A 23,573-nucleotide genomic window follows, 5' to 3' on the forward strand; every position below is an offset into this window, starting at 1 on the left:
CAGGGCGCACGCTTCGTTTGTTCACAGGCTTTAAACTCAGCATGCGTTATCATCGTGTTCTTGAACGAGGTCTATTTGGCACAACTTGAACAGTTGAAACTTGTATCCACGGGGAGCGGTGGGCGGCGAATAGGCGAAACGGCAGTGGCTTTCCTCCTGGCACAATCGTGCTTCATGAGTTACCGGCATGACCCCGACTCCCATGGGCCACTGAACACTCAATTTTTAGTTTTTTCTTTTCCTTTCCCAAAATCCTGGATGAAAGGACACAGACTGTAAGTACGCAGTTAGGTTACTGTGACCGAGGGCAGGGTACACCTTAGCATGTGTATACCGCCGAGGTCACTCACTTTCGGTCCTGACGAAAACCTGGCAATTTCCAACACAGGTTGAAACATGTAGACCTTTTTATTTATCTTCACTTCACATAGATACTGATGGTCAATCTAACCTATGCAAGTATTAAAAATTGTTTTTAACATTGTGTGATAGCTCTTGAATAAAGTTTTTTCCACAGAGTCATATCTGGCCAATTTGTAACTCACTTTTTTCACTCACTTTCACGAAAAATAACCCACTCCACTGTAGTCAGGTGTCACAGCACACCCGGACAGCACTCGGCTGTCCGTGTGGGACCCCGATGATGAAGCATGTCACCAACCAGGTTGGTGAGTGAGGGGTCTTCTAACAAAAGAATATTTTTCTTTTTCTTTTGCACACTCTTTCTCCCCACACTTTGTTGAGACCTTGACAGGTCCTGTGGTGCTACTCCTTTATTCTGCATAAATTACAATACCATGACATAACACACCATGGCAAAAGATTTAGCTTTGTTTGTGGAGAGGCCTAGATCAGACATCAAAAACTAAAAGCTCTTTAATAGTTTCTGGAGTTCCCTCCCCGTTCTAGCCATGAGCACGCAGTCATCAGCATACATGAGTACAGGCAACTTTCGGGTCCCAATCCTAGAGGTGTCAGATTCAGCATCAATCAGAAATTCAGCTAAGGCATTGATACATAAGCTAAAAAGTATGGGGGCCAGCACATAGCCTTGCCTAACCCCCTGTTTTATTTTTATAAACGGTGTGCATTGCTCATTTGGCTCAAACCTAATGCTTGCTTCTACATCCGCATGCAGCTGATATAGCAGAGGAATGATTTTGGGATTGGCGCCTTTACTGATCTGCATATTCTACAGCTTCCCCTTGATACATTATCGAAAGCTGCGCTGAGGTCCATGAACGCTAAAAAGAGACATCTCTATTTGGCAGCCATGTATTTGCGCATTACTAGATGTACATTTAGGCACTTGCCTACAGTCCCCAAGGCTGTTCTCTCTTCTATTGCATGCTTTAATGATAGAATGTTTAGATGTGTGGTTGGGAGAGGTCCACACATCTTAGTTGGTGTATTGCCTGCCCTGCTGCTATAACGGAGTTACTTATTGTGTGTGAGCATTCACTACAGTGGGATTGGCCATGACTTATACCACCCTTGTGGGGTGGGATTATGTCATGGCCACTCCTGCTATCAGGTTTTGCTTTTGTGCATGAGGTGAAATCCCCTCACAAGTAAATGACTGGACCAAGGACATTAGGACATAGGGATATGATACTGCTATATGCTACAGCACGGCGCCTGCTGTTCAGTGGCGTAACAAAATTTAAAATGGCCCCCCCCTGCAAGGTGCATGGAGGGGCGCTGCTCTGGATTTTATCAGGAGCTCTGGGTGAAAGCTCTGTGCTGAGGGGGCCACCTGTAGCTTGCGGGCCCTTCACTACGGGGGCCTGTGTTACGCCCCTGTTGTTCTTCACACACGTGCTTTAGCGGGTGCTATCTTGTTGTATCTTATCAATGTCTGTCATCCTACAAATGGCTTTCCATGTTCTTCAATTCTCGTTGCTGGGTCGGGTCGGGTCGTTTCCTAACATCATTCAGTAACAGAACTACAGAGATGGAGGTCGTTTGAGGATGGGCTCATCAACTGCATTTGTATCACTTTAATAAATTACTTGGAAAACCTACCTTATATCTTGTGGATTGCTTTCCTTGCTACTGAATGACTGGAACAATGACATTAGGACCTAGGGATATAATACCTTATCCTACCAGGACAAATTAAGACTAAGCCATCTTTAACCTCATCAAAATCACTGGATTTTAATCATCAAAAATAAGTAGCTATGGTTAGCAGTTAACAGCAGCTGCATACTCGCTTGTGTTGGCTGACCCAAAGAAACCATGCTCAGTCCGTTCGCTGACCAATCCAATGCCACAGTAGCATACCTACCAAACCGTCTTTGTAAACCTTTTGGGCCAAGTGATTGCCTGAAAATAGAAAAACAATTCCTCGTGTACTGCAGTAAATGTGTCGCCCATCTTGGAAAATATTACACCTTTCAATCCGAAATGAACAAGAACCTTCCCTTAAATGTTTAAAGTATAGATAAAGGAGATAGAACAATTATTAATGTTATAAATACAATCCAAGTGCACCCGTGAGTCCATGCTGTGTTTTGGTAAGAAATATTAAAACTATTGCTTCCCCTTTCCATCAAACAACTAAAACGGTCACTGCGAAATGTTGTCAGCTATTGTTTTGATCCTCAATGAAATAGGGCGACCACTGTTAAAGGATGTTTCCAAGTCAGATCTTTGCTTGATTTATTTGCCTAAAACCACTATCAAGCTGTATTTTCCTATTTGCGAAGTGGAGATCCTTTTTATGTCTATGAGAGGCAACATATATGAACAAGCATTTTCAATGCAATAGGTCTCGCTTTTTCAAGCGTTTAAGCTATTGGCATTGAAAATGACAATGCCTTTTATTAATGTGTTTTTAAAAGGAACACATATATAAAAAGCATTGTTGTTTTTAATGCCAAGAGCTCAAACTCTCGCAAATGCGAGACCACTGTAATGGTGGCCATACCCCTTTTTTTGGACGCTGCTCTCATATTCGGATTACCATGAGCAGCGTCTTAACAAAGTGGTGTGGCCACCATTGTCATGAAAGCGCATATTGTGCTTTCACCCAAAGTAAAAAAAAAGTAATTTCAAAAGTTTTGTAGCACGGCCACTAAAGTGAAAGCGGCTGGTAATTAAATAGGCCCAGCCGCTAAAGTTAATGCGGACCGTACAGTATATTAAAAAAGCGCGGTCGCTATAAAGTGGACCACGCTGTAATTTCAATAAAATATATGACAATTTAAAATAAAGGAGGCGGGTGATCCAATGTCGTGGGTGGAATAGGGGAAGAGCATTAAAGAAAATAGTGTAGAGTAACAACCGAAGTAAAAGGGCCCGTTCTGGAAGGTTACAAGTGAAGACAAGGCGGTACTAAAGAGGGACTAACAAGCTTATGTACGAATTGGAAGCAAGAATTTACAAAGGGCAATGACATAAGATTGACAAATATGGGTGGAGTGGGTGGGCTTCAAGAGCATACTCCAATACAGCATGCCTCGCAGAGCATGCACGCTGCCCTTAGGCTCGACCTAAAACCCCACCTTGCTTTGACAGCGGAAACTGATTAGTCATGCCGATGTAGTGGCCATGTCTGCGTCAGGCTAAACGTCACTGCCTCATGCTATCGAATTGCGAAAGCCGACAGACGTACAAGAGTGATTTGGATTTCTAAACACAATTCAAGCATGGTGTTTAGCCTGGCCCTAGCATGGCCACTGCAGCACCAACATGAGATGTGTACTGCCAAGTACAAACTGTCAATAATCAGTGTTGGCAGATTGTGCTAGATCACGCACAATTGGGCTATATTTTTCCCGGTTGTGCAGTAACATTTTGTTTTGTGCGGGTTGCTAAATCTTGGGCTACAAACTGTCAATAATCAGTGTTTCCAGATTCGACTAGATCACGCACAATTGGGTTATATTTTTTGCCGGTGTGCGGGGTTAACAGTGCAATCTAAAGTATATTTGCTTTTTATTCACCACATCCAACACCCCACCTTCAAGTTCAAGTTCAAGTTCAGGCATTTATAAAGCGCACTACTCACCCAGAGGGTCTCAAGGCGCTAGGGGGAGGGGTTCACTGTTTATCGAATAGCCAAGTTTTCAGTTCTTTTCTGAAGGAGATGTGATTCTGAGTAAGGCGGAGGTGGGTGGGGAGTGAGTTCCAGGTCTTGGCAGCCAGGAAGGAGAAGGATCTGCCACCCATGGTGGTTTTTCGGATGCGCGGGACTGTGGCGAGGGCTTGATTGGATGATCTTAGTTGGCGGGTGGGATAGTAGAAGGACAGTCGGGTGTTGAGGCATTCGGGTCCTAGATTATAAAGGGCCTTGTGTGCGTGGGTAAGAAGGCGGAAAGTGATTCTTTTGTTGACGGGAAGCCAGTGGAGGTTTTTTAAGTGACCGGTGATGTGCTCTTGGCGCGGGATGTCTAATATGAGTCTCGCTGATGCGTTTTGGATGCGCTGGAGCTTTTTCTGCAATTTTGTTGTAATTCCGGCGTAGAGTGTGTTGCCATAGTCCAGTCGACTTGTGACCAGTGCATGGGTGACAGTCTTTCTTGTTTCGAGGGGGATCCAGCGGAAGATCTTTTTGAGAATGCGAAGGACGTTGAAGCAGGAGGACGATACAGCGTTGACTTGTCTGGACATTGAGAGAGAGGAGTCTAGAATGAAGCCAAGGTTACGTGCATGGTCTGTGGGTGTGGGCGCTGATCCCAAAGCGGAAGGCCACCAGGAGTCGTCCCAAGCTGAGGGGGAGGATCCAAGGATGAGCACCTCCGTTTTGTCTGAGTTGAGTTTTAAGCGGCTCTGTTTCATCCATTCGGCTACTTCTTTCATACCTTCGTGAAGGTTGTTTTTGGCGGTGTTGGGGTCTTTGGTGAGGGAAAGGATTAGCTGGGTGTCGTCGGCGTAAGAGATGATGTTGAGGTTGTGTTGACGTGCGATGGAGGCGAGGGGACTCATGTAGACGTTGAAGAGGGTGGGACTGAGTGAGGAGCCTTGAGGTACGCCGCAGATGACTTCGGTGGACTCGGAGTAGAAAGGGGGGAGTCGGACTCTCTGGGTTCTTCCGGCTAGGAACGAGATGATCCAGTCCAAGGCTTTTCCTTGTATGCCGATGTTATTGAGGCGTTGTATGAGGGTGCTGTGACAGACCGTGTCGAAGGCGGCGGAGAGGTCGAGTAGGATGAGGGCAACTGTTTCTCCGTTGTCTAGGAGTGCTCGGATGTCGTCGGTTGCCGCAATGAGGGCGGTTTCGGTGCTGTGTTTGGCTCGGAAGCCGTTTTGTGAGGGATCCAGGGAGTTGTTGGATTCAAGGAAGGCTGCGAGTTGGCTGTTGACGGCTTTCTCTATGACTTTGGCCGGGAAAGGGAGGAGGGAAATGGGACGGTAGTTTTTCAGTTCGAGGGGTCTGCTGTTGGTTTTTTCAGAAGGGCGCTGAGTTCGGCGTGTTTCCATATTTCTGGAAAGGTGGCGGAGTTGAAGGAGCAGTTGATGACATCGCGGAGTTGGGGAGCGATGATGGATTCAGCTTTGTTGAAGATGTAGTGGGGACAGGGGTCCGAAGGTGAGCCAGAGTGGATTGAGTTCATGAGGCGAATGGTATCTTCAGTGGTGATTGGGTTCCAGGAGTTGAGGTAGTTAGTTGGAGGGGTGGGAACAGAAGGGGGTGGGGTGAGTTGGTCATTGGGAGTGTTCTTGAAGCTGTTGTGGATGTCGGCAATTTTGTTGTAGAAGAAGGAGGATAGCGCATCGCAGAGGTCTTGGGAGTTAGTGATGTCGTTGGATGCTGCGGGAGGGTTGGTGAATTCTTTGACGATATTGAAGAGTTCCTTGCTGTTATGAGAATTGTTGTCGAGACGGTCCTTAAATGCTGATTTCTTGGTGGATCGAATCAGTTGGTGGTGTTTGCGGGTGGCTGTCTTGAGGGAGGCCATGTTGTCTGAGGTTGGTTCTTTTCTCCAATTCTTCTCCAGGGTGCGGCATGTCTTCTTGGATTTTTTAAGGTAGTCATTGAACCTGGGAGCCCTTTTGCTGAATGATTTCAACTGGTGTTTTTTCAGGGGTGCTAGTTCGTCCGCACTGTTGGTGATCCATTGCCTGAGGTTTGTGGCCGCTTGGTCTGGGTCCGTTGTTAGGGTGGGAGTGTTTTGGCTGAGTGATGCGAGGAGTTGGTCGGTGGTGATTTTGTTCCATTTTCTTCGGGGAATGGGTTGTGGATGGTTGTGGGTCAGGGTTGTTTTGTAGCTGAAGTGAACACAGCTGTGATCTGTCCAGTGGAGAGCTGTAGTGTGATCGAAGGAGATGTGCTTGCTGGAGGTGAAGATAGGGTCGAGCGTGTGTCCGGCTGTGTGAGTGGGGGTGTCAACAAGTTGTTTGAGTCCGAGATTGGACAGGTTATCCAGGAGGGTGGTGGTGTTGTTGTCGAGAATGTTGTCAAGGTGGTAGTTGAGGTCTCCAAGAAGAATGTAGTTCTCGGATGCGAGGGCGTGCGGGCTGACGAAGTCAGTGATGTCGTCACTGAATTGAGATCGGGTGCCTGGGGGCCTGTAAATGAGGGTTCCTCTAAGTGTGGTCCTGGGGTCGGTGTGGATCTGGAAGTGGAGGTGTTCGGCGGTTGCAAGATTGTCGTCAGAGCTGGTTGTAATTTTGATGGTGTTTCTATGGACGATGGCTATGCCTCCTCCAGTTTTGTTAATGGTGCGGTCTTTTCGAATGATCTTGTAAGTGTCCGGTATGGCTATGGCGATGTCGGGGGCAGAAGATGCATTCATCCATGTTTCAGTGAGGAAGGCGATGTCAGGTGACGTAGTGGCGATTAGGTCCCAGAGTTCGGTTGCGTGTCTGTGGACCGAGCGGGTGTTCAGTAGGATGCATTTCAAGTCGTTGGGTTCGGAGCCGAGTGTGGAGGAAGTGTGTTTGGACTACTCTTCGCATACATACTATTCTAGCCTGATGAAGGTCATTTCTCATTGAACGAAATGCAATGGCTGGAGCCTTCTTCTGATTACATTTGAATAAAAGAATTTAACACAAAGGAACTTCTGTCCGTTTACATCATTTGGAATACGTTCATACAGTGGTGTAACTCTGCATAATCATTCATCTTGTAAAGAAATATTAGATTGTTACATTTCCAATGTCGTTTGTCAAAATTGCTTAAATTACACCAGAGCTGCTGACTTATAAATGGGGAAAAGATAGATAGATTTATTTGCACAATTAGTTAAAATCATTGCAATTCATACAAAAAAGAACATAAAAAACACTTTCTGCTCTCAATTTAAAAGAAAGAGGAACGAAAATTCATATCGGACACAGCAAAGGTTTATGGGTGGTATCTGCTGGTAGAATTGAATTAATCTTGGTCATACATTTTATGAAAAGGGAGGCCACTTGTGCTGAGTCCCCCTTCATACACTCCTCTAAGGCTTCTTGGCATGTCCGCACATTCCGAATTCTCCAGATGGGGCGCAACCAATAAGTTTGAAGGGGGAGTAAAGTTCTACAGATGCACAAAACGTGTGTTACATTTTCTTCCCTGTTCTTGCAAAAGCAGCACTGGAGGACATATCTGCCTTGTACCTCCATCCATAATTGTACGCCACCATGGGGATTAGCCCAAATCGTAATCTCATTAACTGGTGTTTCACTGATAGCTTCATGGAGGATGACAGGTAGTGTGGTAGGGTTTTTGGATCATAGAGTTTTGACGCCCAGCTGCCATGTGATAGCTTTTTCACGGATAGTGCCTCGTGTTCCACTGATAGTATTTTTGCTTGTTTGGTCAGGGCTTTGGTGGCAACCCCTATGGGTAGCGAGCTCGCCCATAGATCGTGGGCTTCTAATGCGTCCAATCAGATTGTTAAAAATGTATTCCAGGAAGTGCTGGGGTTATTTAACAGTGTCCAGATGCAACTCTTTAGGGTGGAGTCGTGGGCCATTTTGATTTTTGCACAGTAGGCAATGAATCTTGCTTTAATGATCCAATCTTGGGAGAATAAGCGGAACTCCAAGCGGATTTGGGCATGGGAGGTCGAGGTGAAACACTCTACGGAAGCAGGCTGGTTGCATTCTGTCCAGCCAAGTGAACATTTTATCTTTAAAAGTAGTGGCGCCGAAGGCTATTGTGGATAGTAATTTGGCATCTATCACTCTAGTTAACGGGGTGTAGTCAGGAGAATGGAGAGTTTTCTTGGTTCGTAGTAAGGCCCCCTCCAGGCTGCAGGCCACACTTTGCATTGCCACGATTTGCGTACCCGAGCTCCCTCTGTGGTCTATCCAGACTCCAAGATATTTATAAGATGTGACTACCTCCACAGCTTTCCCAGCGATGTACCAGGGGCGCTGTCTCGCTCGGCTTCTCGAGACTATCATCACCTTGGTTTTAGAGATATTAATCTTCAGTGCATTAGTTTCACAATATGTTGCCAAGGAATCAAAATGTCGTTGAATGCCCACCTGGTTTGATCAAGGAGAATCGTATCATCTTCATATTGCATTGACTAGATTTTAACAGATGTGATTCTTGGTGAGAAAGCATGAGAGCGGGCCAGCCACTCCGGTAAATCTGTGAGGTATAAATTAAAAAGTAAAGGCGCCAAAATACATCCCTGCTTTAGACCTTTGTTGGTCATGATTTTGTTGGTTGTAGCCCAACCAGCAGAGACTTTTATTTTGACCCAAGTATCAGAGTACAGGGCGATGAGTGTGTTCAGTAGAGTAGGTGGAATGCCATATTTGAGAAAATTCTCCCACAGCCTGGGGCGGGCAATGTTGTCAGATGCCTTTGGAAATCGATAAATTCCAGGAACAGCGATTTTCCTTTTGTTGCAAGTGTAACTTCGATCATATGGTCTAAGCAAACCAGATTGTCCTCAATGTGGCAGCCCTTTTGAAAGCCAGTTGGCGTGAAAGGTATTAATTTACGGTCTTCTGCCCAGCTGGTCAGTTCTTGTAATAAGACGCTTGCATAGGCCTTTCTATCAACATCGAGGAGTGCAATCATCCGGTAGTTATCAGGATTAGATCGCTGATCTTTTTTGCGGATAGGGACGAGGGGAGAACCTCGCCAAGAATAAGGAATGGGACCACCCATTCTTCATATCTCGAATAGGGGGGCCAAGAGCGATGCCCACTTGTGAGTCGAGGCTTTGTATATCTTTGTTGGTAATCCTGGACGCATTTGTTTTATGATGAGGGCAACGTGACTTAAAATAACCTTGGTTATTGGTGACATTCCAGGGAGGGGGGTGGGAGGGATAGAGCTATGATAGTTACACCAATTATATTTGCCAAGTTCAATGTACAGTGATTCAATGCGGGCCTCCCATTCAGTAGGGGTGACATTTGTTACGGTGGATGGTTGGCCTGGTCTAGCAGCCTTGTTTACCCGTTCCAAAATCTCTTTTGATCTTTTGATTTTATGATTTCATGGGCAACTGTCCAGCGCTGTTCTTCTTTTATCTTTTTCTCATTGAACCTTAATTTCCTATACTCTTTGCGGGTGGTCAAAATCTTCTCTCATAAAGATTTGTAATCTAAGCTGGTATGTGTGCTTTTACGCCATAAAGTATTTAATTTATGTTTATTACTCAGCATGGTGTGCTTGAGGTCGCTGAGGTGGGGTATAGATGGAGGATAATTGTTTGAGTTTTTAACACTCTTTACAGATATATATTTTTTAATTGCCTCGTGTTGGTCCAGTGTAATTTTCTAATTGGCTCCAATGTTGAATCTTTCCCAATCAGGTAGGTTTTTGGCTGGGAACTCTGATTGGATAGAACTTTGCATGTTAAAATGGCATGATCACTTTCCAATGAGGGGGTTACCACAAATTCCTGGACGAATTGGAAGTGGGCGACCGAGATCCATATGTAGTCCACGGTAGCCATTATTAAGGGAGATACATGGGCGTAAGCAGGTGGTGAGTCTGTCTCCAGTCTACCGTTCAGGATACGGAGCTCTAGTTGGTTTAAGCTTGCGGCCACTTGTGTCCCTTGATTATCCTTCCGTTGGTACTGGCATTTTATATCTGGGATTACCCACATTTGGTTGCCCAGTGAGGTTAGAAGGGAGGGGTCTAAGCTTTTCTCCATTAGGTTGGCATTAAAGTCTTCCATTATTAGCCACATATCATTCGGGAAGTGTTCAAAGTTATCTCTCGCTTGGTTTTAGAGGGATGTAGATAAATACAACCAAGGATAATAGTATGTTGTTTTGTGTTATTTTTTCCAACAGTTGTGACTCAATATTAATGAAAATGTAGTCACCTTGCCCTTCATAAATCATGGAGACCTTTAGGGCCAGATTGTTCTTAAGATCGATTAATAAGCCTCCTGGCGCATGACCACCTACTTGAGATGCAATTGCACAGGATTCATAAACAGTGTAGTCCTCCCAGGTGGTACATTGCAAGGACCAAGTTTCTTGCAGGGCAATAATATCATATTTTTTTAGAAAAGAGGTTGTTACTCTTTCCGCTTTTTCGTTTGTTAGCCCTCGGATGTTCCAGTAACAGGTTCCAGTCTCGCCGTTGGTTTAACATGCTACACTGAAGAACTTACACTGCATAATCTGTTCTGCATGTGTAATGCCCTTTCAGTTCAATGGATTTAGTTGAGAAAGCTGTGCAAATGGAGGAAGTATTGAGCCCAAATTTACAAGCCCGGCAAGTGCTACATTTAAAAAAACATGCTTGGGCGTTAACCAACTAGTCTTGGTGTCAGTTTCTGGACTACTCTTCACTACTTCATTTCGCATAGATGGAGCTCTGGGGAATGTAAACACTGGCCTATCAGATAGCATTTGTCTGAGTGTGGCATCAGTATGATTGACCATTGCTGGTTAATAATAGCTTTGATGTTATTAGCCTGTTTACTATACTCTGTAATGAGTCTAACTGTGTTTTCCTTGATGTCAGCTGTTTTCTTTGGGATTACTCTCCGCCAAATCGACAGCTCCACTTGGGTTCAGCAGTGCCATTCTTTCTTTGCTGTTGGCTTTTTTAATGACTTTTTCTAAAACGTTCTTCTTGTAACCCCTTAACCGCTTCCGTGCGGCGCGTATTCCCCGCCCATGCTGACTCCTCCTTGCGCGGGCGGAGTCATGACGGAACGGTTCCGTCATGAGCACAGCTCAACCGACGCTCATGACGGAACCGTTCCGTCATGAGCATGGAAGGGGTTAACAGGAATCTATGTTTGTTTTTGGTTTTTTGATTACATTTTTATTGAACTTTCTATACAAAACATTCTTGGTGCACAGTGTAGCATCATACCAAAAGCATAATAAACACATGGCGGTCAGTTGATTACTGAAATATAAAACACATGTAGATCATATGTAAATAAATGTACCACTAAGGTGAAATGCCAATATATTGGACTGACACCAGGCACGCATTCCCTCCCGCCAGCACAGGTGTGTTGCTAGGAAACAAAGGTACAGTGGTTTTGTGGTATCGAACGTAACGCAGCAGAGGTTGGGTAACAATAAGCAAGTTAAGTGACAGGAGTATGGATACTGCTATCGAGCGTGGAGTTACCAACGTCATTCGTATCAGTTTCTCTAGTGGACAAATATGCCATGTAAAGCCCCCAGAAATTCTTGTGTCAGCTCTGGGGAGGAAGTAGTTCGCTGAAGTTCTAGGTTTGTGTATTACAGTAGAGCATGTTGTGCGACCACTGTGCCACAGTGGATGTAGTGCCTCTAGACCAGCTGATCGCTACCCACCGTTTTGCCATGAGGAGTCCCATGTCTACCAATCTACGTATTGCCTTGGGCAGCTACTTAGAATAGCCCAAAGGGCCAGAGCAGGGTCCGGAGGGAGTGTCGAGTCAGTTATATTTTCCCCAATTCTTGGAAGACCGATTCCCAAAATTTATACACCCCGTGCAAGTCTAGGCCAGATGAAGGAAGTCTGCAGTCTGTGTGTGACACCTGTCGGAAGCTGGGCTATCCCTCAGCCCATACCTATGTAATCTCTCTGGAGTGTAATACACTCTGTTCACATACTTGAAGTGTATCAGCCTATGTCTGCTGTTTAAAGAAATACGTTGAGTGCTAGCACAACAGTAAGTCCACATAGGGTCATCTATAGCTTGTTGTAAATCACGCTGCCAGGCCAGTATGGCTTTGGTATGTGGTTCGCCCTATGGGACATTGCTATCTTATATATGTTAGTGACAATCTTGTGTGGTGACTTAGCTTTGATGATGCAGGTCAATTGCAACAACTAAGGAGGTTCTTGGAGTCCTCTCCCAATATATCATACAGCGCACGTCGCACTATGTGAAACTGAAACCGCTGTAGCAGGGTGCTAGTAGCAGCCAAGCCCTCCAATTCTTTCCAGTTTTTAACTACACCGTTGTGAAATAAATCCCTCTTGGTCAAAATGTTTAATGAACGCAAGGCGCGAGTAACCCCTCTGTCTCTGCATGGAGCCAGCCAGCGAATCTATTCAATTGGCATAACCGGGGAGTACAGTAGAACCCCTGCTTGCAATTGAAGTAAATTAAGCCAAGCGTGACAGGTCGAATAAATGGAATCTTGTATCCCTGTCCTACGATCTGTGGGTTCGAATATCATGGCCGGCAGTGGAAGAGGGTCAGCAAAAAAAAATTCCATGCGAAGGAACAGGATATCTGGCTAACCGTGCATCCAATAATAGGCGTGGGCCCTTTGTGCAGCTCTGCAATACAAATTTGAAACTGGTGCACCTAACCACCCCCATATGATATGGTAAAGTAACTGCAATTTCACCCTCGCTTGTTTGCCCGCCCAGGTCAATTTTATCAACAATTTGTTGACTCTGTGAAAGAAGGAGCAAGGTAAAATTATGGGGATACCGGGGTAAGACCACCATTTTCATATTAGAGATTCTGCCTAGCAGAGACAACGGTATCCTAATCCAGGTTTCGACGTCGTCTTCCACAATTTTCCCTAAATACAATTTCCAAATCTGTGTGTAGCTGGATACCCAAATACCTTATCACCTCGGCGGGCTATTGAAAACGGTAGTCCGGTCCAAAGGGTGTCGTGACCGGAGTTAGTGGGAAAATTATGGACTTAGACCAATTGACCCTAAGTCCCGACAGCGCCCCAAAGAGCACTACCTCCCTTAAGACGGAAAGAGAGATTACTTTCCGGGTCGCGGACATATAATAATGTGTCGTCCGCATAAGTAGACACTATGATCTCATATTTTGGGAAGTGGATACCCATATGGCTATGGTACTCTCTCAACGTGCACGCAAGGGGTTCGGCCACCAGGCCTTATAAAATGGGAGACAGCGGACAACCCTGTCTCGTCCCTCTAGTGATGACTATGGCATCCGTCACCAAATTTCCTATTTTTAGTCTAGTGGAGGGGGAATTGTACAGTACCCCTATCAGTCCAAGGAAGACTGGGCCTAGTCCCATTCTAGTAAGCACTTGACGCTTGTAGGGCCACTCAACCGAGTCGAAGGCCTTTAGAGTCCTGTTTAATATGTTGTATGGTCCCAAACACTGTGCGAAGATTGGCGGTGAGGTTCCTGTTGGTTATAAACCCTGCCTGCTCCGGAGCCACTAGTAGCGGTGCCAGGGGGACTAAACGTTTAACAAGAATCTTAGCAAACAATTTGGTGTCAACATTGAGCAGAGAGAGTGGGCGATAAGACCCGTACTCCTCGGTTTTTGGGAATGGCGACAAATATCGCCTCTCTCATCGTAGGCGGCATTGTGCCCGACACGCACATGTCGTCAAAAAGCGCAGACAGGAGCGGTAGTAAGAGAACAAGAAAAGCTTTATAGAAGGCAACAATGATGTCGTCCACCCCCGGGGAGCTCTTGGCTTTCATACTCGACAATGCCAATTGAATTTCGCCTTTTTCTATAGGCCTCATAAGAAACTCCCGCTGCATATTGGTGAGGAATGGCAACTTGATATGCACAAGATAATCTAAGATTTCATCCTCCGTGCCGGAACACCGAGATGTGTATAACTCAGCGTAAACATATTTAAACTTCTCCGCTATTTCCGTCTCCTCAGAGACGATTTGAGTTTGGTGACCTGCGTTTTTCTGCTCTTTTTCTTCAAAACTTGCGCCAGTACAGAACCTGGCCTGTCCCCTTCCCCATAAACCCGCTCCGTGGCGTATTTGCCTAGGTGTTTGACTTCGCTGTCGGCCGCTTCTTGATATTCGCCCAGCAGTTCTTTCACTTCATGCGATATTGCCTCATCAGCACCCGATAATTGCTGTTGTTCCAAGGCGCCCAGTCTTAGCCAGCTGCTGTCGGATAGAACGGAGAACCCCCGAGTGTTTGGCCATGGAAACACCACGTATGTAGATCTTGACGGTCTCCCATACTACCTGGAAACTATCCACTGACCCCATGTTAATGGTAAAAAACATTTCTATAGCTTTAGCCAGGTCTTCTCTAAAGACCGGCTCCAGCAACGAATAGGGGGAAACCTCCAAGTGAATGGCGGTATAGACTTCCTAAGAGTGGTGAGAACTAGCTGAAGGGGGGAATGATCTGACAGAGTATGAGGAAGAACCCAGCACTCCTCGGTGTGTGCCATGAGTGGCGAGGAAGCTAACCAATATTCAATTCGAGTATGTAGATTATGATAAGCAGAGTAGTGAGTGTAACCTCCCCTATCCGGATACCGCATTCGCCAAACATCCAAAGGTTCAGGCCAACCATAGCGCTCTCAGGTGCTCTAGCTGCTGTGGAGGGGCGCCTCATGGGTCCCCCCGATCTATCCAAGTTTGGGTTTCTAACCAGGTTAAAGTCCCCACCCCAAAGGAACTGTGCTTCTGTGTACTTACAGGCAGCTTTTACAAGTGCTGTGTAAAATTCAGGGCAATCGTAGTTAGGGCCATAAATGTTCACTATGACTAAGTCCATGCCATTCCTGTGACACCTGGAAATCACATATCGGCCGTCTCTGTCCGTGACTAATTGGACCAGTGAGTATGAAGATTTAGGATTAACCCAGGTCAACACTCCTCGGGCATTTGTAGTAAAACCTGAGACATGTATTTAACAATCCTCTGCTGTGGAGTAATGGGCTATTAAGTGGGAGGTGTGTTTCCTGTAAAAGGGCTATGTCAATATTCTGTCTGTGTAAATTCAACACCTTACACAGTTTCCGATGGTCATTAAGCCCCCAGACATTCCACGTAAGTGGCGGAGGGTATCTAGTGTCACAGAAACATCAACATTATTGGGTCCCACCATCTTATGTGTTAAAGCTTATTATACAACCTGACCTGTGCAGCGAATTATTGGTTAGTACACCCTGTGCAAACTACCAAAAGACATCAATCAACAAAAACAACAATACTATTCTCTCAATCCATCCTCCCCCACCCATGACAGACCACCCCCAACTCGGCCACGGTACATCCCCTAGAACTTCCAGTCAACCCCCTCCACCCCTCCCCAAATCAAAATACCCTCCCTAGTGTGATTCACTCACGTGCGGATGTTGCTCGTCTAACAAGTAATACTACCTGGACGTAAAAGAGCTCACCCCATGCACCGTCAGTTTATAGGAGTGCAGCCACGTGACCCACATATTCTCGGGCCTCAGCAGTCGTATGAGAAATGGTCCTGCAATTGCCACTCCATATCCGGGATATAGTGCCTTGGGAACTGAAGCCAGCCACTTTCAATAGTCCTGGAGTAGTCCCACTAGGCCAGAGGTTCTCACGCACCACTAAGCTTCCGTCTCAACCGTCTCTCAGCACCATTCCCGAAGCCCACCCCAGATGCGATCTATAATGATTCTGTAACTAAACGAGGGTCACCACCCCCTATATTAAGTGTCAAGAGATAGCTCCGGGCCGCAATAGTCAGTACCCAGGTAACCCATATGTCCAACTTCACCCGCCAACAACCTACCCCAAGACCATACTTATCGCCCGGGGGTGTCCGGACACTTTTAGTCCTGATCCTCCAGTGACCCCCCCCCGTCGCCTCTTTGAGCTGGTGCCGCTCCAGGCTATGGCGATGCTCCTTGGACCACTCCTTTATAGCCCTCTGCAAGGCCTTTGGATCAGTGAAGATGTGGGAACAGTCCTGTCTGTTAACCCGGATTCTTGCAGGATACAACATGGCGTAGTCGATGCCCAGATCTCGTAGCTGTTTCTTCATAGGTATGAACTGCCAGCGCGCTTCCTGCACTCGGATGGTAAAGTCCGGAAATAGTGAGATCGTGGAGCCCTCATAAGACAGAGGTTGCTTTTCCCTAGCCAGTCTCAACTCAGCATCCCTGTCTTGGTAGTTGAGCAGTTTGGCAATGATCGGTCTAGGTGGTGCCCCTGAGGGTGGGCGGGGCCCCAGGGAGCGGCGCGCCCTTTCCAACACAAACATAGCGGGAAAAGTTCCCTCTCCAAGCAAGGTGACCAGCAGTTTCTCAATGAAATGTTCCATGTTGCAAGTTGGGGTGGCCTCCGTCAGGCCAGCAATTCTAAGGTTGCAGCGACGAAAACGTGCCTCCAAGTCCTCAGTTTTGTCTTGAAGGACCCGCAGCATGTGTTCAGTGTCGAGTGTGGTGTGTGCTTCCTCCACCTCCGTGATCCCACGTTCCGACATATTTAGCCGTTCAGCATGTTTGTCTAGGCGCTCAACCTTTCTATCCATCCTGTATGATAAAGCATCCATCTTTGTATCCAGTGATGTAATGCCACTTTGCAGGCTTTTCTCCATGCCATCAGCATGCTTCGGATGTCAGGGCTAGGGTCTTCAGCTGTGGAGCCCTGCATTCTGGCAGCGTCTTCAGTAGTTGCGTCATGGGACTTCGATCTTTTCTGCTCAAAAGATAGCTTTGACTGCACTCTGTCCTCTCTGCCCATCCTTGTATGTATGTATGTATTGCGACTTATATAGCGCACGTATCACCCGAAAGTATCAAGGCGCTTGCTTAGGGAACCCGTCCTTGCAAAAAATATGTGCCACCGTTCAGGCCGCCTCTACCCCCCTCACTGGGGCTCAGTATGAGAAATGGCAATAAAGTCTGCCAGATAGCCAAGGCAACTCCAATCCCCACCACTAGCAAACAGTCCGGAAGGGTGACTCCTTGTGTAGGATGACGCGGGGCCCTGCTCCCCAGAGCGTGCACCAGTAGATGAACGCAAACTCTAGTGTGTATACCAGTGCACAAGTGTGGCACCGTTGAAAGTTGGCACCCAGGCAGGTTCTTTAGTGGTGGTGAAGCGCACAACCACTGCTGTCCCGGCTCCTCCGGACACCTCCATTCACCTCTTCTGATCACAGCAATGTCTCTGTGCACTGCACAGTTCTTTGTGCAGTAGATAGCAACGGGGCCTCGGTAAGGCAGTCAGCCACAGGGCCGCAACTAGGACTGTCACAGCCTGGGAGAGCCACACACCTCAGGCGGCACAGTCAAGGGCGAGGGCCGTGGACAGAGGCGCCACAGCCCCAGGATCACCGCAGACTCCCAGGCTTATAGCACCAAGACCATAAAGCAGCACGCTCTCAGGGACCTCCTCAAACACTCCACCAACCGTGCCCAGTGGAGCAGCCCCCACAGATCATGGATGCAGCTCGTCGTCACTGGCCATAGCGTAGCACGCCCGCCACTCGCGGTATATCGATGGCGGACCCGGAGTGCTGTGCGTATCCCGTCCGTCCAGACCCCCAGAGCACACCAGCAAAGAGCACAATCCAGGAGGGAGACACCCCTCAGTTTCGACTCGCACGTCAGTGGCAAATAGGGTTGAAGCAGCGGCGCGGACACAGTTGCACAGGCTGTCACCGCCGAGTGCTGCAGATCCTCTGGGCAGCCCAGGCTGAGGGACCTCAAACTCCTCCAAGCCGCGTGTCGCCGAGGGTCGAGCCTGCATCCATGGCATGTAACGATGATTGATAGCTCGCAGGTGCTGTGAGCACAGCAGGTACCCCGGTAGTTAAATGTGGCACTCGCACTCCAGCCGCGTTCGCGGAAAAGCCTCTGGTCCGTTACCGCTTCGCAGCCTAACTCCAGCCCGGGGATCGGGTCCTGGCAGGCGGTTGCCGTCAGGACTCTGTAATTTTGTCGAACTTGATCGATTCGATGCCGGATTTGGGCCACGTCTCGCAATGTATTTTTAGTCACGCAGCTGCTGGATAATTGTAGGATAATGCGATGATATCACGGAGCTCAAAGCTCAAGCAGCCATCTTGGTCATGAGCAAGCTCCGCCACCCAACAGGAATCTATGTTTAATTTCCTGTTGAAGCTTGTCTAAATATTTGTCAAGCTAAAAGCCGCACGTATCCTAAGAATTCTCCTTAGGGAATACTATAGATAAGGTGTCTCGGGTGAAAGCTAGTTGCATGCAGCACAGAATTGGCTCCTGTAGGTTTGCGGAATAAGCATGTCTCAATCTTGCCTTGTTTGACATATATGTGGACATATAGAAAATTGGTAGCTACTGCATCAATATGTGCTGTGAATTTGAGATTTAGTTTGTTCGTGTTGATTTTCATCACAAATTGTTCAGCTTGTGATCGTGCACCCCGCCAAATAACAAAAACAAGGTCTATGTAACGCCATCATTGTACTACATGGGTGACCCAATTAAGATGGTGTTCCACCATGACGACCCGCTCCTTCCACCGGCCCACATGTAAACAAGAGTAACTGGGGGCGAAGCAAGCCCCCATGGCCACACCCCAAAGTTGTTGGAAAATAGTGTTGTCAAACAAAAAAGTTGTTATACAGGAACCAATGTATCATTCTTAAACTCATTTTGTGGTGGCTGTACATTTCATACACCAGAGCTCCACCAGTATGTCAAAGCCAGATTCCAGGATTCAAAGCGCTTTATTAGACAAATATGTACTTGCCAGCCTGCTGCACAGTGGCATAACTGGAGCAGGCCCCCCATTCTCCGTGCCAGTCAAGAGCTCTCAAGCCAGCGACCCGCCATACTGCCCATGAAACACATAAAAATGTGCCTCCCATGTCTTTAGTCGACCCTCTCTGAAAACCAGGACATGTGCTAAATGTGTTCAAATCTAATGGGACAGCTGGTGAAAAACCTGGACTGTCCTGAAGAATCCAGTACACCTAGTCATCCTAGGCCCTTCAAAGGTTGGTGGCTTGTGCTCTTTTCTAGTATTCAGTGCTAGCTGTGAGGCAGGGCTCCTAGTGAGGCACTGCAGCAGAGGCAGGAGGCAATGAAAAGTACCAAGAGGAAGGATGCAGCCATGGACTATCATTTAGAAGTCGCCAGGGATCACATCTGGGACACCTTGCTACCGATGGAACTCCCCTTGCGACCCATGGCGCTCCCCTTGCGACCTATGGCAGGTACATAAAAATAAAGAGCAGAAGGCAAACAGGATGCCAATAAGAACTGTTTACTTTCAGAAACTTGTTGTGTTAGCCGCTTTCTGTTTTGTGAAATAAATGTATTCATCCTGGAAATGTACGCTTTGAAAAACTTTTCTCGCTTGTACAAAGATTAATACAATATACGATCCTTAAAATGTAAGGCCTTATTTCTCTATTCTGGCCAGATAGATAGATTTCAAATGACAATGCTTTGTAAAAGGAATAGATGGCCCTGAATAGGGTGCCCCTGGTGACATGGCCTATCTGGTCAACTTACTATATATTAATATCAGCCTAAGAGTCTATCTAATAGATATTGAGAACAGAGCAAACCTTTGCAATTATAAAAACTTTTAAAAAATAAATTATGTGACACCCCACCAAGTCAGCAATGCCAGGTTTGACAAACTCCAGACAGTCCTGACCTTCGAGCCAATGGCATGTTGTATTTTTGGAGATGTTATGCCTTTCCCTAAACAGAGTCGCTACAATCTAGTGCAGTTACAAAATTAATTAGGAACATAATGAAAACGGCACAATATACCAGCGCTAGTGAAGAAATACATCAAACACCCTTCTTTGTATTGAGAGAGCCTAAATACCTAAAATCAGACCGGCTGTGTGCTTGCGTTTTACAAAACAATGACTAAGGGGCATATTATCAAGAACGGTGTTAAAATTATCGCTGCTTTAGCGGCAGCAAACTGCTGCTAAAGCGGCGATAATTGGCTTGACAATATGCCCTTGGGAATTCCAATAGAAGCCCATGTTCTGGGCGTGAACCTGGGCTTCTTGATTGCCATTGAGCTCTGTATGAACATAGCTGGAGACTATGCAAAGCCCATGTGTCAAAGGTCACAAAGACTGTGACAATGATTGCATGCAATCTAGGAGACCATGTACTTCTGGTAAGTGGTACTCTGTCTTTGGAATAGTTCAGCTCTCCAGAAAATTCAGGCGTGCCCCTTTCCAAAACAAGAGATGTGGGTGCTTGAAGTCTGTAAGCCCCTACCTGTATTGTATCTAAGTTATCAAACCATTACAACATCCTTCCTTAACAAACCTATTCCCAAGAAAATAGTAGCTAAAGGAAACTCAAAAACAAATGTATCATACATTAACATCTCAGCTACGCGTCTGCACGTGGAGTGCAAGTATATAAAGCTGAGATCTTATGTGTGAGAACGCATCCATTTCCCTTTATAGATTTGCATAGTTAGTGTGATCTGCTGGGTAGCTTCTTGGAAAGCTCCTAGACACTAGAGAGGTGGGTTCTAGACGACAGCCAGATGGAAGATGGATGCTGCTGCATAAAATGCATCTCTTCAGATAAGAAAGATGGAAACTTCACCCTTTCTCTGGCCTTGTCCAAGACATTTACCTGTGCCCGGTTCCCCGTCCAGGTAAGGCCCTTGAAGACCCCTTTCTGATGCTGCTTTGATATTTATGAGGTAGGTCAAATTCCAACCGACTGTGATCGAAATGTAAAGAACCGGACGATTAGTACAGAGGTCAGTTCTTAAAATTCTTTACTAGTTGCAAAAATAGTACTTTGCAACCAGTAAATAGTATATCTGGCCCCAACTTACTTTGCCTGGTAACGCCCATTAGAGTATACTGAAGAACATCCTTTGGCATACTATGGTTAAATGGAGCTGGGATAACTATAGTGAATCCTCGTGCGCAACGGAGGAGCACCACTGTGTCTAATGGTTACTGGTGAGGATCGGTAGCCCATACGTGAGCCTGGCTGGAGTGAGGAGTGACGCACCACAGGACATGTGCTGCTCACCGTCAACAGATGGTTGCGCCAAGGATACACCTACAAGTGACAAAGGGGCAGTCCATGGACTTCTCACGCATCATCATTCATCCGGATATGCACTCCCTATGGTTCATTAATGCCACTGGGAAAACATGCCAAGGTTATATGCAGCCTGGATATGTGTTCTATAGCATTCACTGATGCGCAACAGAAGCCATGAGGCTTAGAGTGAGAAGTGACGCAGCGTTGAACAGGTGCTGCTCACTAATCACCAGGATGCATGCTCCAAGGATACAACTAGAAGTGACGAAGCGGCAGTCCATGGACTTCTATGTATCGTCATTCATCCATATGCACTCCCTATGGCCCATTGATGCCAATAGGGAAACATGCCACGGGTGATATCGCCGGCAGTCTATGTTTGGCAGGGCTCTTTACTTCTCGCGTTTCTTTCTCCCCTTTCGTCTACTTTTAGCACCCTGCCATCTCTAGCTCCTACTGCTTGGATGATATTAAGCATTCTGTGACTTGAATGCATTATAAAGCTAGATAAACTAAATAAATAAACTGCTCCAGGGTTCACCCGAAATGACTGCAACTTTATACTGCACCTTAAACAAGCAAGGACAAAATAAAGCTTATTACAGTGGGATTGTACATGGAATTAATATAAATGCGATCCGTTTTATTTTGGGATTGCAACAAACCAACAGCGGAAGTATGCGGCAGCGATGTAGGCATTCTCCAGAGTTCAGGTTGGGGGGGCCCCACCCAATACCACCCAATACCACCCCCATTAACTGGTCGACCATCGCCTTTGTCCATGTACAGCATAAGTCTTCAAACTGTGTCACGCGCGTCCCCGGGGGGCGCAGCATCCCTTCCAGGTTGGGGCGCGCATTTACCTTCTATTGTTGCTTTCAGGCGCCAGTCGTCTCAGCCCGGGCTGCTGCAGCCCCAGCTGCTGGGGGCTCGGCTGAGAGTGTCTGGAATCACAGTTCTTTAAAGGCCAGAGGTGCAACGATTTTGGAGGTGGTGGGGAGTGGGAGGGGGGCTAAATCTTCCAGCAATAGGAAGAGTGGAGATTCAGGGGCTCTAAGAAGGGGATGAAAACAAAGTCTCATTAACGCGTAAATGGTCTTTAAAGACCTGTGAAGTACTCGGGTGCGCTGGCAGCTCCAAAACTGTCTAGCTGTCTCAGCCAGGTCTTGGGAGTTACACCATCAGTGTTGCCTATGGAGCCTGGCAAGTGAGAGAAGAGTAGAGCCGGGAGTTGCAATTCTTTCACTTTGGTTTAAGGTCGACATCGAATTATAGTGCAGTGAAGAACGGGCTCGGTTTCAGGTAATTTTTGTGCATGACATGCAATGTACTTCATCATGTTTTAAACCCACACACCGCTGATTTTTATGTTTTTTCAGCATATAGTTCGGAAGTTGGTTGTTGCATCGAGCTGTCCCCAGCAGTTTGACATTGCCATCACTGCTCCACTCGTAAGTAATTTTTGCAGGTTCTTTTTGATCCATGACTGAAAGAAGGTGGCAACTGTGACACACACACACGGATTTCATATTTTGTCCACAGATGAATTTTTTCCTGTAGTTGTGTCGCCTACATTTTTTACTTGTGTTTCACCATTTGTTACAGCCCTCCAGTAAGTTGTTAAGTGAAGTGCACGCAGGTTTTGTGCAGGTTCGCATGCAGTCTCAGTGGCTTATGAGTTACGTGTTCACATGGTTTTAGATAGAGGGCATGCTCGCTGCTTCTTTTCACAAATTCGGGCATGGTGCACAAAATCACAGCTCTACTTTCTTGGTATTGCCTTGGGTTAAATACTTACAGGGTCTGTGCTGACACTCCTGGACATGTTAAACAATGTATCTTAAAGAATTTCAATGATATCAGCATTCTATATATGGAATGCTTATGTATGTTTCTTTTTCCTACAGCAGTGGTTCCCAAACTTTTTCGACTCCTGGCTCCCTTGACCTATTGGCCATGGGCCGCGGCTCCCCGTTATCTTTTAGTTTTTTTGTAGGTGGCGGAATGTACACCTGGCCTCGGAAGTACTTCCATTTTTCTCCCTGTAAATAAATGGGATGAAGCCGATGAAGGTATTATAATCATAGGGCCTACCTCTTGCCTACAGCCCCCACAGTGGCAGCAGTGTGCACATTCACAGATGCAGGTGTGAGGCCCTTCCCTCCAGCCTTTGCTGAACACTGTGTGCCAGTGGTGTTCCTACAGCATCTCAGACAAGGTATTTACCTTTGGCCTTCTCGCAGTATGTGCACAGGGCACACACTGTGCGCACATAGAGCAGTCGCCTTGCTGGACCTGCTCTTGCTTCCCCAGTACGGCTCACGCAGTATGTCAGCAGCCCTCATTCTACACCCCAGTGTGGAAGTACGCCCCGCCTGTTGCTCCTTCTTACCTCAAGCCCCATCAATTCGTCCAGGAAAGGAGTTCATCACCTTGGAACTGCTGCCTTGTGTTCAGTCTATCA

The sequence above is a fragment of the Lissotriton helveticus genome, chromosome 8 (assembly GCF_964261635.1).
Source record: "Lissotriton helveticus chromosome 8, aLisHel1.1, whole genome shotgun sequence".
NCBI lineage: Eukaryota > Metazoa > Chordata > Amphibia > Caudata > Salamandridae > Lissotriton > Lissotriton helveticus.